Source organism: Somniosus microcephalus, chromosome 28 (genome assembly GCF_052327205.1).
Source record: "Somniosus microcephalus isolate GS21.2 chromosome 28, FLI_Smic_1.0, whole genome shotgun sequence".
Lineage (NCBI taxonomy): Eukaryota > Metazoa > Chordata > Chondrichthyes > Squaliformes > Somniosidae > Somniosus > Somniosus microcephalus.
In genome coordinates, this window is record NC_141014.1 from 24,272,592 (window position 1) to 24,289,099 (window position 16,508).

Below are 16,508 nucleotides of genomic sequence, written 5' to 3' on the forward strand. Positions count from 1 at the left end.
ATGTTTCTTGATGTGTTGAATTTTTCGCATTTTAGGAGGAAATGCATTTCTGTTTCAACCTCGCCGGCCAGACATTGATCGCATATTCTATTCTCTCTAGGCTGCCAGGATTTCTTGTATCTGCCTTTTTCAATTTCCAGTTGGTGGTCGCTTAGTCTGTACCTGGTGAGGGTCTGTCTCTGTTTTGTGTCTCTGATGGTCGTGAGGTAGTCTGCCAGTTTATATTCTCTTTTTAGGGCCCGGTAACATTCTAATCTGCTTTGGCTTTCGGTTATTTTGTTCCAATGTTCCAGGTAGGTTTCTTTGCATTGTTTAATGATTTGGTTCACTCGGATTGGTGTTTGGACGGCTGTGTTGGTCTGGGGCTGGTCAGGGTCCGGCTGAGTACTTAGTTTCAGTAGCAGCTGACTCAGGGGACTCTTTTCTGGGTTTAGCTCTTGGGTCTGAAAGGCTTTGAAATGAAGGGTGTCTGGGGAGCTAGATTTGAGGTGATTTAGGAAGTTTAGTGCTCGTTTTTGGATGTTTATTATCAGTGGGTATCTGCCTAGTTCGGCTCTGCATGCATTTGTTGGCGTTTTTCTTTGGATGCGAAGGATGCTTCGGCAGAATTCTGCATGTAGGGCTTCTATTGTGTGTTTTTCCCATTTAGTGTAGCTTTGGTGATTTAGCGGGCCCCATACTTCACTACCGTACAGTGCAATGGGCAGGATTATGCTGTCAAATATTTTGAGCCAGATTTTGATTGGGATTTGGATGTTGTAGAATTTTCTTTTTATTGCATATAGGGCTCTTCGGGCTTTTTCTTTTAGTGCTTTCACTGCTATGTTGAAGCTCCCTGATGCTGTAATAGTTAGACCAAGGTAGGTGTAGCTCATAGTGTGTCCTATAGTGGTATCACTGAGGGTGAACTGGTATTTGTTTTCCTGACATCTGGGCCTTTTTTGAAAAATCATGATGTTGTTTTTTTTTAGATTTACTGTTAGAGCCCAATTTTGGCAGTATTTGTCGAGTAGGTCTAGTTGTTGCTGTAATCCCTGTTCTGTGGGAGACAGCAGAACCAGGTCGTCCGCATAGAACAGGGATTTCACTTCTCTCTCTCTGTTTCTCACATTCTCTCTCTCTGTTTCTCACATTCTCTCTCTCTGTTTCTCACATTCTCTCTCTCTGTTTCTCACATTCTCTCTCTCTCTGTTTCTCACATTCTCTCTCTCTCTGTTTCTCCCGTTCTCTCTCTCTGTTTCTCACATTCTCTCTCTCTCTGTTTCTCACATTCTCTCTCTCTGTTTCTCACATTCTCTCTCTCTGTTTCTCACATTCTCTCTCTCTGTGTTTCTCACATTCTCTCTCTCTCTGTTTCTCACATTCTCTCTCTCTGTTTCTCACATTCTCTCTCTCTGTTTCTCACATTCTCTCTCTCTCTGTTTCTCACATTCTCTCTCGCTGTTTCTCACATTCTCTCTCTCTGTTTCTCACATTCTCTCTCTCTGTTTCTCACATTCTCTCTCTCTCTGTTTCTCACATTCTCTCTCTCTGTTTCTCACATTCTCTCTCTCTGTTTCTCACATTCTCTCTCTCTCTGTTTCTCACATTCTCTCTCTCTGTTTCTCACATTCTCTCTCTCTGTTTCTCACATTCTCTCTCTCTCTGTTTCTCACATTCTCTCTCTCTGTTTCTCACATTCTCTCTCTCTCTGTTTCTCACACTCTCTCTCTCTCTGTTTCTCTCATTCTCTCTCTCTGTTTCTCACATTCTCTCTCTCTGTTTCGCACATTCTCTCTCTCTGTTTCTCACATTCTCTCTCTGTGTTTCTCACACTCTCTCTCTGTTTCTCACATTCTCTCTCTCTGTTTCTCACATTCTCTCTCTCCCTGTTTCTCACATTCTCTCTCTCTGTTTCTCACATTCTCTCTCTCTGTTTCTCACATTCTCTCTCTCTGTTTCTCACATTCTCTCTCTCTCTGTTTCTCACATTCTCTCTCTCTGTTTCTCACATTCTCTCTCTCTCTGTTTCTCACATTCTCTCTCTCTGTTTCTCACATTCTCTCTCTCTGTTTCTCACATTCTCTCTCTCTCTGTTTCTCACACTCTCTCTCTCTCTGTTTCTCTCATTCTCTCTCTCTGTTTCTCACATTCTCTCTCTCTGTTTCTCACATTCTCTCTCTCTGTTTCTCACATTCTCTCTCTCTCTGTTTCTCACACTCTCTCTCTCTCTGTTTCTCTCATTCTCTCTCTCTGTTTCTCACATTCTCTCTCTCTGTTTCTCACATTCTCTCTCTCTGTTTCGCACACTCTCTCTCTCTGTCTCTCACACTCTCTCTCTCTCTGTTTCTCACATTCTCTCTCTGTGTTTCTCACATTCTCTCTCTCTGTTTCTCACATTCTCTCTCTCTCTGTTTCTCACATTCTCTCTCTCTGTTTCTCACATTCTCTCTCTCTGTTTCTCACATTCTCTCTCTCTCTGTTTCTCACACTCTCTCTCTCTCTGTTTCTCTCATTCTCTCTCTCTGTTTCTCACATTCTCTCTCTCTGTTTCGCACATTCTCTCTCTCTGTTTCTCACATTCTCTCTCTGTGTTTCTCACACTCTCTCTCTCTGTTTCTCACATTCTCTCTCTCTCTGTTTCTCACATTCTCTCTCTCTGTTTCTCACATTCTCTCTCTCTGTTTCTCACATTCTCTCTCTCTGTTTCTCACATTCTCTCTCTCTCTGTTTCTCACATTCTCTCTCTCTGTTTCTCACATTCTCTCTCTCTGTTTCTCACATTCTCTCTCTCTGTTTCTCACATTCTCTCTCTCTCTGTTTCTCACATTCTCTCTCTCTGTTTCTCACATTCTCTCTCTCTGTTTCTCACATTCTCTCTCTCTCTGTTTCTCACATTCTCTCTCTCTCTGTTTCTCACATTCTCTCTCTCTGTTTCTCACTCTCTCTCTCTCTCTGTTTCTCACATTCTCTCTCTCTGTTTCTCACATTCTCTCTCTCTCTGTTTCTCACACTCTCTCTCTCTGTTTCTCACATTCTCTCTCTCTGTTTCTCCCATTCTCTCTCTCTGTTTCTCACATTCTCTCTCTCTGTTTCTCACATTCTCTCTCTCTCTATCTCACATTCTCTCTCTCTGTTTCTCACATTCTCTCTCTCTGTTTCTCACATTCTCTCTCTCTCTGTTTCTCACATTCTCTCTCTCTGTTTCTCACATTCTCTCTCTCTCTGTTTCTCACATTCTCTCTCTCTCTATCTCACATTCTCTCTCTCTGTTTCTCACATTCTCTCTCTCTGTTTCTCACATTCTCTCTCTCTGTTTCTCTCATTCTCTCTCTCTGTTTCTCACATTCTCTCTCTCTGTTTCTCACATTCTCTCTCTCTGTTTCTCACATTCTCTCTCTCTGTTTCTCACATTCTCTCTCTCTGTTTCTCACATTCTCTCTCTCTGTTTCTCACATTCTCTCTCTCTCTGTTTCTCACATTCTCTCTCTCTGTTTCTCACATTCTCTCTCTCTGTTTCTCACACTCTCTCTCACTCTGTTTCTCACATTCTCTCTCTCTGTTTCTCACATTCTCTCTCTCTGTTTCTCACATTCTCTCTCTCTCTGTTTCTCACATTCTCTCTCTCTGTTTCTCACTTTCTCTCTCTCTGTTTCTCACATTCTCTCTCTCTGTTTCTCACATTCTCTCTCTCTGTTTCTCACTCTCTCTCTCTCTCTGTTTCTCACATTCTCTCTCTCTGTTTCTCACATTCTCTCTCTCTGTTTCTCACATTCTCTCTCTCTCTGTTTCTCACATTCTCTCTCTCTGTTTCTCACATTCTCTCTCTCTCTGTTTCTCACATTCTCTCTCTCTGTTTCTCACATTCTCTCTCTCTGTTTCTCACTCTCTCTCTCTCTGTTTCTCACATTCTCTCTCTCTGTTTCTCACATTCTCTCTCTCTGTTTCTCACATTCTCTCTCTCTGTTTCTCACATTCTCTCTCTCTGTTTCTCACATTCTCTCTCTCTGTTTCTCACATTCTCTCTCTCTCTGTTTCTCACATTCTCTCTCTCTGTTTCTCACATTCTCTCTCTCTGTTTCTCACATTCTCTCTCTCTGTTTCTCACACTCTCTCTCTCTCTGTTTCTCACATTCTCTCTCTCTCTCTGTTTCTCACATTCTCTCTCTCTGTTTCTCACTCTCTCTCTCTCTCTGTTTCTCACATTCTCTCTCTCTGTTTCTCACATTCTCTGTCTCTGTTTCTCACTCTCTCTCTCTCTCTGTTTCTCACATTCTCTCTCTCTGTTTCTCACATTCTCTCTCTCTCTGTTTCTCACATTCTCTCTCTGTTTCTCACATTCTCTCTCTCTCTCTGTTTCTCACATTCTCTCTCTCTGTTTCTCACATTCTCTCTCTCTCTGTTTCTCACATTCTCTCTCTCTCTGTTTCTCACATTCTCTCTCTCTCTCTGTTTCTCACATTCTCTCTCTCTGTTTCTCACATTCTCTCTCTCTCTGTTTCTCACATTCTCTCTCTCTGTTTCTCACACTCTCTCTCTCTCTGTTTCTCACATTCTCTCTCTCTGTTTCTCACATTCTCTCTCTCTGTTTCTCACATTCTCTCTCTCTGTTTCTCACATTCTCTCTCTCTCTGTTTCTCACATTCTCTCTCTCTGTTTCTCACATTCTCTCTCTCTGTTTCTCACATTCTCTCTCTCTGTTTCTCACATTCTCTCTCTCTGTTTCTCACATTCTCTCTCTCTGTTTCTCACATTCTCTCTCTCTCTGTTTCTCACATTCTCTCTCTCTGTTTCTCACATTCTCTCTCTCTGTTTCTCACATTCTCTCTCTCTGTTTCTCACATTCTCTCTCTCTGTTTCTCACATTCTCTCTCTCTCTGTTTCTCACATTCTCTCTCTCTCTGTTTCTCACATTCTCTCTCTCTGTTTCTCACATTCTCTCTCTCTGTTTCTCACATTCTCTCTCTCTGTTTCTCACATTCTCTCTCTCTCTGTTTCTCACATTCTCTCTCTGTTTCTCACATTCTCTCTCTCTCTGTTTCTCACATTCTCTCTCTCTGTTTCTCACATTCTCTCTCTCTGTTTCTCACATTCTCTCTCTCTCTGTTTCTCACATTCTCTCTCTCTGTTTCTCACATTCTCTCTCTCTGTTTCTCACATTCTCTCTCTCTGTTTCTCACACTCTCTCTCTCTCTGTTTCTCACATTCTCTCTCTCTCTCTGTTTCTCACATTCTCTCTCTCTGTTTCTCACTCTCTCTCTCTCTCTGTTTCTCACATTCTCTCTCTCTGTTTCTCACATTCTCTGTCTCTGTTTCTCACTCTCTCTCTCTCTCTGTTTCTCACATTCTCTCTCTCTGTTTCTCACATTCTCTCTCTCTCTGTTTCTCACATTCTCTCTCTGTTTCTCACATTCTCTCTCTCTCTCTGTTTCTCACATTCTCTCTCTCTGTTTCTCACATTCTCTCTCTCTCTGTTTCTCACATTCTCTCTCTCTCTGTTTCTCACATTCTCTCTCTCTCTCTGTTTCTCACATTCTCTCTCTCTGTTTCTCACATTCTCTCTCTCTCTGTTTCTCACATTCCCTCTCTCTGTTTCTCACACTCTCTCTCTCTCTGTTTCTCACATTCTCTCTCTCTGTTTCTCACATTCTCTCTCTCTGTTTCTCACATTCTCTCTCTCTGTTTCTCACATTCTCTCTCTCTCTGTTTCTCACATTCTCTCTCTCTGTTTCTCACATTCTCTCTCTCTGTTTCTCACATTCTCTCTCTCTGTTTCTCACATTCTCTCTCTCTGTTTCTCACATTCTCTCTCTCTGTTTCTCACATTCTCTCTCTCTCTGTTTCTCACATTCTCTCTCTCTGTTTCTCACATTCTCTCTCTCTGTTTCTCACATTCTCTCTCTCTCTGTTTCTCACATTCTCTCTCTCTGTTTCTCACATTCTCTCTCTCTCTGTTTCTCACATTCTCTCTCTCTGTTTCTCACATTCTCTCTCTCTGTTTCTCACATTCTCTCTCTCTGTTTCTCACATTCTCTCTCTCTGTTTCTCACATTCTCTCTCTCTCTGTTTCTCACATTCTCTCTCTGTTTCTCACATTCTCTCTCTCTCTGTTTCTCACATTCTCTCTCTGTTTCTCACATTCTCTCTCTCTGTTTCTCACATTCTCTCTCTCTGTTTCTCACATTCCAATTCCAATTCCAATTCCAATTCAAATGCTTTATTGGCATGAAAGTTTACAGAGAACCATATTGCCAAAGCTTACATAGCAAAAAGGTACAGTTTTCCAACATTCTGTAGGTGTCAATCGATTTGACATTTGTTGGGTATATACAATATTACTTTTAAACAATATTAATTTTAAACAGTCTTTCTACTTCATTTGGTATGTTCAATATTAATTTTAAACAGTCTTACTTTTAAACAGTCCTCAGGTTGTGACATGTTGTTACATATTTAGCCCCAAGGTATGGTCTGTCTCCTTCTCCTAGGACTAATCTCAATTTTGACAGATCATCCAATTCCTTGAAATCTGGGGTTGTTTGGCTTAGCTTGTTGAATAATATGTTTCTTGATGTGTTGAATTTTTCGCATTTTAGGAGGAAATGCATTTCTGTTTCAACCTCGCCAGCCAGACATTGATCGCATATTCTATTCTCTCTAGGCTGCCAGGATTTCTTGTATCTGCCTTTTTCAATTTCCAGTTGGTGGTCGCTTAGTCTGTACCTGGTGAGGGTCTGTCTCTGTTTTGTGTCTCTGATGGTCGTGAGGTAGTCTGCCAGTTTATATTCTCTTTTTAGGGCCCGGTAACATTCTAATCTGCTTTGGCTTTCGATTATTTTGTTCCAATGTTCCAGGTAGGTTTCTTTGCATTTTTTAATGATTTGGTTCACTCGGATTGGTGTTTGGACGGCTGTGTTGGTCTGGGGCTGGTCAGGGTCCGGCTGAGTACTTAGTTTCAGTAGCAGCTGACTCAGGGGACTCTTTTCTGGGTTTAGCTCTTGGGTCTGAAAGGCTTTGAAATGAAGGGTGTCTGGGGAGCTAGATTTGAGGTGATTTAGGAAGTTTAGTGCTCGTTTTTGGATGTTTATTATCAGTGGGTATCTGCCTAGTTCGGCTCTGCATGCATTTGTTGGCGTTTTTCTTTGGGTGCGAAGGATGCTTCGGCAGAATTCTGCATGTAGGGCTTCTATTGTGTGTTTTTCCCATTTAGTGTAGCTTTGGTGATTTAGCGGGCCCCATACTTCACTACCGTACAGTGCAATGGGCAGGATTATGCTGTCAAAAATTTTGAGCCAGATTTTGATTGGGATTTGGATGTTGTAGAGTTTTCTTTTTATTGCATATAGGGCTCTTCGGGCTTTTTCTTTTAGTGCATTCACTGCTATGCTGAAGCTCCCTGATGCTGTAATAGTTAGACCATGGTAGGTGTAGCTCATAGTGTGTCCTATAGTGGTATCACTGAGGGTAAACTGGTATTTGTTTTCCTGACATCTGGGTCTTTTCTGAAAAATCATGATGTTGGTTTTCTTTAGATTTACTGTTAGAGCCCAATTTTGGCAGTATTTGTCGAGTAGGTCTAGTTGTTGTTGTAATCCCTGTTCTGTGGGAGACAGCAGAACTAGGTCGTCCGCATAGAACAGGGACTTCACTTCTCCATCCAGGAGACGGAGACCTGGTGACTCGCTTTGCTCCAGCATGTCTGCTAATTCATTTATGTATATGTTGAACAGGGTCGGGCTCAAATTGCAGCCCTGCCGGACGCCTCTTCTCTGGGTGAAGAAATCGGTGCGTTTGTCTCCAATTTTGACCCCGCATTTGTTTTTCAGATACATTGATTTAATAAGGTCATAGACTTTGCCCCCTATTCCACACTGAAGAAGTTTATAATAGAGCCCTTCGTGCCATATAGAGTCAAAGGCTTTCTTGAAGTCGATGAAACAGGCGAATATTTTCCCATTTTTTGTTTGGTGTTTATGTTTTTCAATGAGGGTGTGAAGGGTATAGATATGGTCGGCGGTGCGGTGTTTTGGAAGAAAGCCTATTTGGTTTTTTCTGAGGATATTATGTTTGTTAAGAAAATCAAGTAATCTACTATTTAGAATACTGCAGAATAACTTCCCTAGACAACTGTTGACACAGATGCCGCGGTAGTTATTTGGGTCTGATTTGTTTCCACTTTTATATATGGGGGAGATTAGTCCTTGGCACCAGATATCGGGAAAACAGCCTGAGCGTAATATGATGTTGAATAGTTTGAGTATCGCACCCTGCATCTCCATATTGCTGAACTTTAGCATTTCATTTTTAATGTTGTCTGGGCCACAGGCTTTCTTTAGGTGGAGAGATTTTGTTTTTGTGGCCAGTTCTTTCCATGTGATTGGGGAGTCTAGAGGGTTTTGGTTGTCTTTAATTGTTGCTTCTAATGTGTGGAGTTTTTCTGTGACCTGATGTTGACTTGGGTTTGTTTTGTTTTTTGGGATGTCTTTGTAGAGGTTTTCAAAATGTGTTCTCCAGATGTCGCCATCTTGGATTGGTAATGCTTGCAATTGTGTTGTACTCAGGTTATTCCACATTTCCCAGAATTGTTTTGGATTGGTGGAGTTTTCAATTTCTTCGAGTATTTTGTGGGTATAGTTTTGTGTTTTGTTCCTAATGGTGTGTTTATATCTTTTGAGGGTTTCATTGTATCTAGTACGTAGGTCCGGATTGTTTGGTTGCCGATGCTTTTGGTTTGATATTTTTCTCAGGTCTTTTCTGGCATTTTTGCATTCGTGGTCAAACCATTTCATATTTTTATTTTGTCTTTTGTGATGCTTCCTCTTCTGTTTCACGAGGTCGGCTTTTACAGCTGCCTCATGGAAGATCATATTTATATCCTCTATGGCCGTGTTTACACCATCTCTGGTGATCTCATATAGATTTTCTTTAAATTTTGAAATTTTACTTGTGAGATCAGGTGAATTTAGTGCTGTGATGAATTTATCTCCACTGTCTGGGGCCCATCTGTATGTCTGGTTTATTTTATGTAGCTTACTGTGTTCCTTTTTTGTGTCTGTAGTTTGGGCAGAAAGTTTAAGGTACACATTTATTTGGTTATGGTCTGAGAGGGGGGATTGCTGCCTGACAGTGAATGCGTTGATATCGCAGGGGTCCAGGTCAGTGATTGTATAGTCCACCACACTAGACCCAAGAGTTGAGGAGTATGTGAGTCTCCCTAGGGAGTCCCCTCTGAACCTACCATTAACTATGTACAGGCCTAAGGCTCGGCAGAGTTGCACTACCTCCCTACCGCTTTTATTTATTTCACGATCAAGGTTGTTCCGATTTGCGATGGCTGGTGTGACATCTAAAGGGGTCTGGCCAAACACATGGTTGTTTCTCTGTGGGTCTATGAAGTCAGGTTCACAGCCGGTCCTTGCATTTAGGTCCCCACATATTATCACCTTTCCTTGGGCCTGGAAATGGCTGATTTCCATGTGGAGAGTATCAAATAACTCCTCTTCGAAATATGGCGAATCTATTGGAGGTATGTAGATCGCACATAAGTAAACATCTTTTTTTGCTATTCCTATATTTTTATCTAGTTTTAGCCATACGTGTGATTTCCCCTGTTTTACCGGTGAGATGTGTTTGTCCAGTTCTCCCTTATACCACACCAATATTCCCCCGGAGGTTCTGCCCTTGCGTGTTTTAGTGTTCTTTACTGAGGGCACAATGATTTCATGGTACATTGGAGGACAGTGGGTCGGCATGTCCTTTTGGCACCATGTTTCTGTTAACACAATTATATTAATGTCTTTTATAGCTTTTAGGAATTCAGGGTCTGTACTCTTCATCCCAAAAGTTGAGGAGCGGAGGCCCTGGATATTCCAGCAGCTTATGTGGAAAGAACGCATTTATATAGTTCAATAAAACGAAATAAAATGGACCTATTTTGTGGGATGAGTGTGGAAACACTATTTTCTATAATGCTAAGTGATGATTTAGTATAAATTTCATGAGGCATGCACATATATCTATCTAATAATAGTAATAATACTGATAAGATCTCTCTCTGTTTCTCACATTCTCTCTCTCTCTGTTTCTCACATTCTCTCTCTCTGTTTCTCACACTCTCTCTCTCTCTGTTTCTCACATTCTCTCTCTCTCTGTTTCTCACATTCTCTCTCTCTCTGTTTCTCACATTCTCTCTCTCTCTGTTTCTCACATTCTCTCTCTCTCTGTTTCTCACATTCTCTCTCTCTCTGTTTCTCACATTCTCTCTCTCTGTTTCTCACACTCTCTCTCTCTCTGTTTCTCACATTCTCTCTCTCTCTGTTTCTCACATTCTCTCTCTCTCTGTTTCTCACATTCTCTCTCTCTCTGTTTCTCACATTCTCTCTCTCTCTGTTTCTCACATTCTCTCTCTCTGTTTCTCACATTCTCTCTCTCTGTTTCTCACATTCTCTCTCTCTCTGTTTCTCACATTCTCTCTCTCTCTGTTTCTCACATTCTCTCTCTCTCTTTTTCTCACATTCTCTCTCTCTGTTTCTCACATTCTCTCTCTCTGTTTCTCACATTCTCTCTCTCTCTTTCTCACATTCTCTCTCTCTGTTTCTCACACTCTCTCTCTCTGTTTCTCACATTCTATCTCTCTGTTTCTCACATTCTCTCTCTCTCTGTTTCTCACATTCTCTCTCTCTCTGTTTCTCACATTCTCTCTCTCTCTGTTTCTCACACTCTCTCTCTGTTTCTCACATTCTCTCTCTCTCTGTTTCTCACATTCTCTCTCTGTTTCTCACATTCTCTCTCTCTCTGTTTCTCACATTCTCTCTCTCTGTTTCTCACATTCTCTCTCTCTGTTTCTCACATTCTCTCTCTCTCTGTTTCTCACATTCTCTCTCTCTCTGTTTCTCACACTCTCTCTCTCTCTGTTTCTCACATTCTCTCTCTCTCTGTTTCTCACATTCTCTCTCTCTCTGTTTCTCACGTTCTCTCTCTCTGTTTCTCACATTCTCTCTCTCTGTTTCTCACATTCTCTCTCTCTGTTTCTCACATTCTCTCTCTCGCTGTTTCTCACATTCTCTCTCTCTGTTTCGCACACTCTCTCTCTCTGTTTCTCACATTCTCTCTCTCTGTTTCTCACACTCTCTCTCTCTGTTTCTCACATTCTCTCTCTCTGTTTCTCACATTCTCTCTCTCTCTGTTTCTCACATTCTCTCTCTCTGTTTCTCACATTCTCTCTCTCTCTTTCTCACATTCTCTCTCTCTGTTTCTCACATTCTCTCTCTCTGTTTCTCACATTCTCTCTCTCTCTGTTTCTCACATTCTCTCTCTCTCTCTTTCTCACATTCTCTCTCTCTGTTTCTCACATTCTCTCTCTCTGTTTCTCACATTCTCTCTCTCTGTTTCTCACATTCTCTCTCTCTGTTTCTCACATTCTCTCTCTCTGTTTCTCACATTCTCTCTCTCTGTTTCTCACATTCTCTCTCTCTGTTTCTCACATTCTCTCTGTTTCTCACATTCTCTCTCTCTGTTTCTCACATTCTCTCTCTCTCTGTTTCTCACATTCTCTCTCTCTCTGTTTCTCACATTCTCTCTCTCTCTGTTTCTCACATTCTCTCTCTCTCTGTTTCTCACATTCTCTCTCTCTCTGTTTCTCACATTCTCTCTCTGTTTCTCACACTCTCTCTCTCTGTTTCTCACATTCTCTCTCTCTCTGTTTCTCACATTCTCTCTCTCTCTGTTTCTCACATTCTCTCTCTCTGTTTCTCACATTCTCTCTCTCTCTGTTTCTCACATTCTCTCTCTCTGTTTGTCACACTCTCTCTCTCTGTTTCTCACATTCTCTCTCTGTTTCTCACATTCTCTCTCTCTCTGTTTCTCACATTCTCTCTCTCTGTTTCTCACATTCTCTCTCTCTCTGTTTCTCACATTCTCTCTCTCTCTGTTTCTCACATTCTCTCTCTCTCTGTTTCTCACACTCTCTCTCTCTGTTTCTCACACACTTCTCTCCATTTTCCCTCCCATGGACAGGTGTGGGGCTCCTACCCTTCGATTGCCTGAAAAATAACCTGGTCAGCATGGTGAGCAGAAAGGAGGCAGCAGAGGCTCGGGCCTTGCATTGGGAGGAGGTGGACTCAGGCAAGTGGGAGCGAGGGGTCTGGGGGCCTGGCGGGAGGGTGCCCGGTCCTGAGCTAGGTTCACACAGTAATACTATCTAAGGTCACAATAAGTAACATGGAATATTCATGGCAATGAGGAAAGATGCGTGGGCTGTAATGCTGGAGCAATATAAAGTGCAGGACACAAGCAGAGCTCAACGTCCTCCCTGCATTTGTGGCGTGGGCTGTATCTTTCATACTTTTTATTATGTTTTTTTATTTTTCAGATTCACTCAGAAACTGGCATTCTCACTGCAGAATTACAATCCTTGGACTGAAAATCACACTGCACATGGAGTATATTAACTTGTAAGATCTGTCGTGGGACTCTGCACTATATCAGTTATCCTAGTCACGGTATATGGAGGGGGGGGCGATCAAAATTACAATACAGCAAAACCCTTGCCTGTAAAGTTTAACTAATAGCCGAATCTATTCACTGTCACTCAAAGAGCTTCAGACATAAGTAACGCTTCCCATTTGTTTTTTGATCCTCGCCTGAAAAAGTTGTTCTATTTTTGGGAACTGGCTGATTATCTTCAGCTTTTTTCTCTCTCACATATCTGCTGTCAGCTATCGGAAGATTGAAGGGGAGTCACCACCGCCACCTCATTCTCATCGTGGTGCAGGCTGCTCTACCCGGAGGCCTCCAGAATGGGAGCGAGGTGAGGAGAGGAGGCTTTGCCAACTCTGGTCGGGTATATTCCTGGAGGGGTCATCGCACGACCTCCTGACTCCGACCGGCCTGCCCTCACCCTCCCGCCAATGGCTGCCCTTCCTCGCGGTGTCCCACCTTCCCACGCCAATAATCCAGCAGACTCCTCCTTAGAAAGAAAGACTTGCATTTATACACCTTTCACGACCTCAGGACGTCCGAAAGTGCTTTACAGCCAGGTGAAGCACTTTTTGAAGTGCAGTCACTGTTATAATGAAGGAAACGCAGCAGCCAATTTTGGCACAGCAAGATCCCACAAACAGCACTGTGATAATGACCGGATCATCTGTGTTTTAGTGATGTTGGTTGAGGGATAAATATTGGCCCCAGGACACCGGGGAGAACTCCCCTGCTCTTCTTCGAAATAGTGGCCACGGGATCTTTTACGTCCACCTGAGAGGGCAGACGGGGCCTCGGTTTAACGTCTCATCCAAAAGACGGCACCTCTGACAGTGCCGCACTCCCTCAGCACTGCACTGGGAGTGTCAGCCTAGATTGTGATTACCCGATCGGACGATTCTTTACAGCCTTTTTTTCCCTCCGTCCAATATTTTATAACCAGTAAACAAAAGTGTCAAAAAAAAAACCCACAGTTGTGTAACACATCAATGATTGATCTCCTGGGTTGCCGACAGCAGCGTCCTGGAGGACCGACAACCCTAGAGGAGAGTTCAGAACTGAAGGCTGGGATACGGTCCTCGGCCGGGATATGTCAGGCAGACAATACTCATTCATCGGGCATATTTCAAGCAATATAATCATCAAGCAGCCCAGGTCCAGGGAAGTCTACAAAATGGCTGCTACACATCGCAAGATGGAGGCAGACCCTTGCCATCCCCGGCTTCAAGTCTGAATAAGCTCACCAAGAAGCAGAGCGACACTGCTACCTGCTGGCAGCCAGGACTGATAATCCTCCAAGTATTACACAACCGGCACAGCGTTCAAACTGAATAGGGTTTCTGATCAGTAATCATAGAATCATAGTACGATACAGCACAGAAGGAGGCCATTCGGTCCATCGTGCCTGCGCCGGCTCTTTGAAAGAGCCGTCCAATTAGTCCCACTCCCCAGCCCTATCCCTGCAAATTTCTCCCCTTCAAGTATTTATCCAATTCCCTTTTGAAAGTCACTATTGAATCTGCTTCCACCGCCCTTTCAGGCAGCGCGTTCCAGATCACAACAACTCGCTGCGTAAATGTTTTTTCCTTGTCGCCTCTGGTTCTTTTGCCAATCACCGTAAATTTGTGTCCTCTGATTATTGGACCTACTGCCACTAGAAACAGTTTCTCCTTATTTACTCAATCAAAAAACCCTTTTATGATTTTGAACACCTCTATCAGATCTTCCCAGAACCTTCTCTGCTGAGGAGAACAATCCTAGTCCTAGGATTCTTTTCAGTACGATTCTACTGCTGAGTATTAAATGAATGAAGTCTGACGGAGTGGCTTGTAAAACCGGTGCTCCATCTGCTGATCCACAAAGGAAAGATGTGGGTTTAATACTGGAGATGCTGCAGAACTGAAGTCCACCTCGGAGTCAGAAGCCCCACTCCAGAGACTTTAACACAAAATCTAGGCTGACATTCCCAGTGCTGTGCTGAGGGAGTGCTGCATTTTCGGATGAGATGTTAAACCGAGGCCCCGTCTGCTCTCTCAGGTGGACATAAAAGATCCCATGGCACTATTTTGAAGAAGAGCTGGGGAGTTCTCCCCAGTGTCCTGGCCAATATTTATCCCTCAACCAACATTTCTAAAAACAGATTCTCCGGTCGTTATCACGTTGCTGTTTGTGGGAGCTTGCTGTGCGCAGAGTGACAGCTTTAAGCATTTCCACCTTGTACAATAGAACTGCCACCTGTGGTTCAAGGAGAAAGCCCATTGGCTCCTCAGGGTATTTCGGGATGGGCAGTAAATGTGGCCGTTCCAGTGTCACCCACATCCCGAGAATTTAAAAAAAAACAACCCATCAGCAGATTTGTGATTTCATCTCCTGCTCCTTATGCCTCCTTACGCCACGTACTGTTCCTCTACTGAGACAGCCAGAAGATGACCCGGATACAGAGTCCGCTGTCACAAGGAGGGAAACAGGAACAGCTGTGGGTGACTCATCCATCAATTTTCCCTTCACGCGTGAAAGCAGACACAACCCCATTTGGAACTTCCCAGATATCCCACATAGTACAGTCAAGATCTGTATGTCCGACCACTCTGACATGATGCTCCAACAATCTGATAGGAATAGGAGGAGGCCATTCAGCCCCTCGAGCCTGTTCCGCCATTCAATTAGATCGTGACTGATCTGGATCTTAACTCCATCTACCCGCCTTGGTTCCTTAACCCTCAATACCCTTGCCGAACAAAAATCTATCAATCTCAGTTGTGAAATTTTCAATAGACCCCCCAGCCTCAACAGCTTTTTGGGGAGAGTTCCAGATTTCCACTACCCTTTGTGTGAAGAAGTGCTTCCTGACATCACCCCTGAATAGTCTAGCTCTAATTTTAAGGTTATGGCCCTTGTTCTGGACTCTCCCCACCAGAATAAAGTTCTATCTATCATATTAAATCCTTTAATCATCTTAAACACCTCAATTAGATCACTTCTTAATCTTCTAGTCAAGGGAATACAAGCCCAGTCCATGCAACCTGTCCTCATAATTTAACCCTTTTGGACCCGGTATCATCCTGGTGAATCTGTGCTAGATCCTCTCCAAAGTCAATGGCCCAGAAATTCGGGTCGGAGGCTTCCCGCGGGTGCAAGCCTCCGACCTGCTCTTACCTAGCGCGCCGGCCGTTGTGCTGTGGGCCCGCGTGGGATTCCGATCCTGGGCCTCCTCCAACTGCCGGCGCACAGTGCTTGCGTATCCCAGGTGTGGTGTATGTGCCTTTAAGAGCAATTGTGGTGTATGTGCCTTTAAGAGCCCCAGGTGTGCGTAATGCCGGTAATTGCCACTTGGGCTATATAAGCCTGTGTATTGTGTATATCCTTTAGAACCCCCCCCAGACTTGCTTAGTAAATACCTATGAACCAACTCCTGTCTTCAGTGTCTTTATCTACACACGGACACTACACCAGGGGTGCAGTTAGTTCGAAGCGTCCCCTGGGATCACGTGGGCCATGGAGAGCCAATGGTAGCAGGGAATCTGTATTCATAGATTTGACAGGAAGCTCTATGAATACAATTCAGCCCCAAAACATTAAAAAAAAAAATTATTTGAAGTTTTAGTTATCACATTTTTAAAATAATTATAAATTACATAAAATAACCATTTTAAACAATAATTTAAATTTTTGAAAAAATGAATTACAGTTTCTAACGGGGCTAAAAATAAACTTACTTTCTTTAAAGTATTTAAAAATAATAAACCTGTGGAAAAAATGTTTTAATTTTACTTAATTCACCACTTGCCTTGTTAAAAGCAGGCCTTGCGACTGCTTTTTAAAAGCGTAGCTGCTGGAGGCTTACCCTCCCGGAGAAACCTGCAAAAAAAACAGAAGTTCCAGGCGTACGCGCTGCCTCTCCGGCGCACGCGTTCGACCTGTGAACCCCTTCCTTCAAGGGAACGGAAGTTCCGGTTTCCCGCGCATGCGCAGAGCATGCACGAAACCGGCACTTTCGTTGGGCCTGCGCGTGAGTACCCAGCGCGTACTCACCCGTGGGGACCCCAATTTCT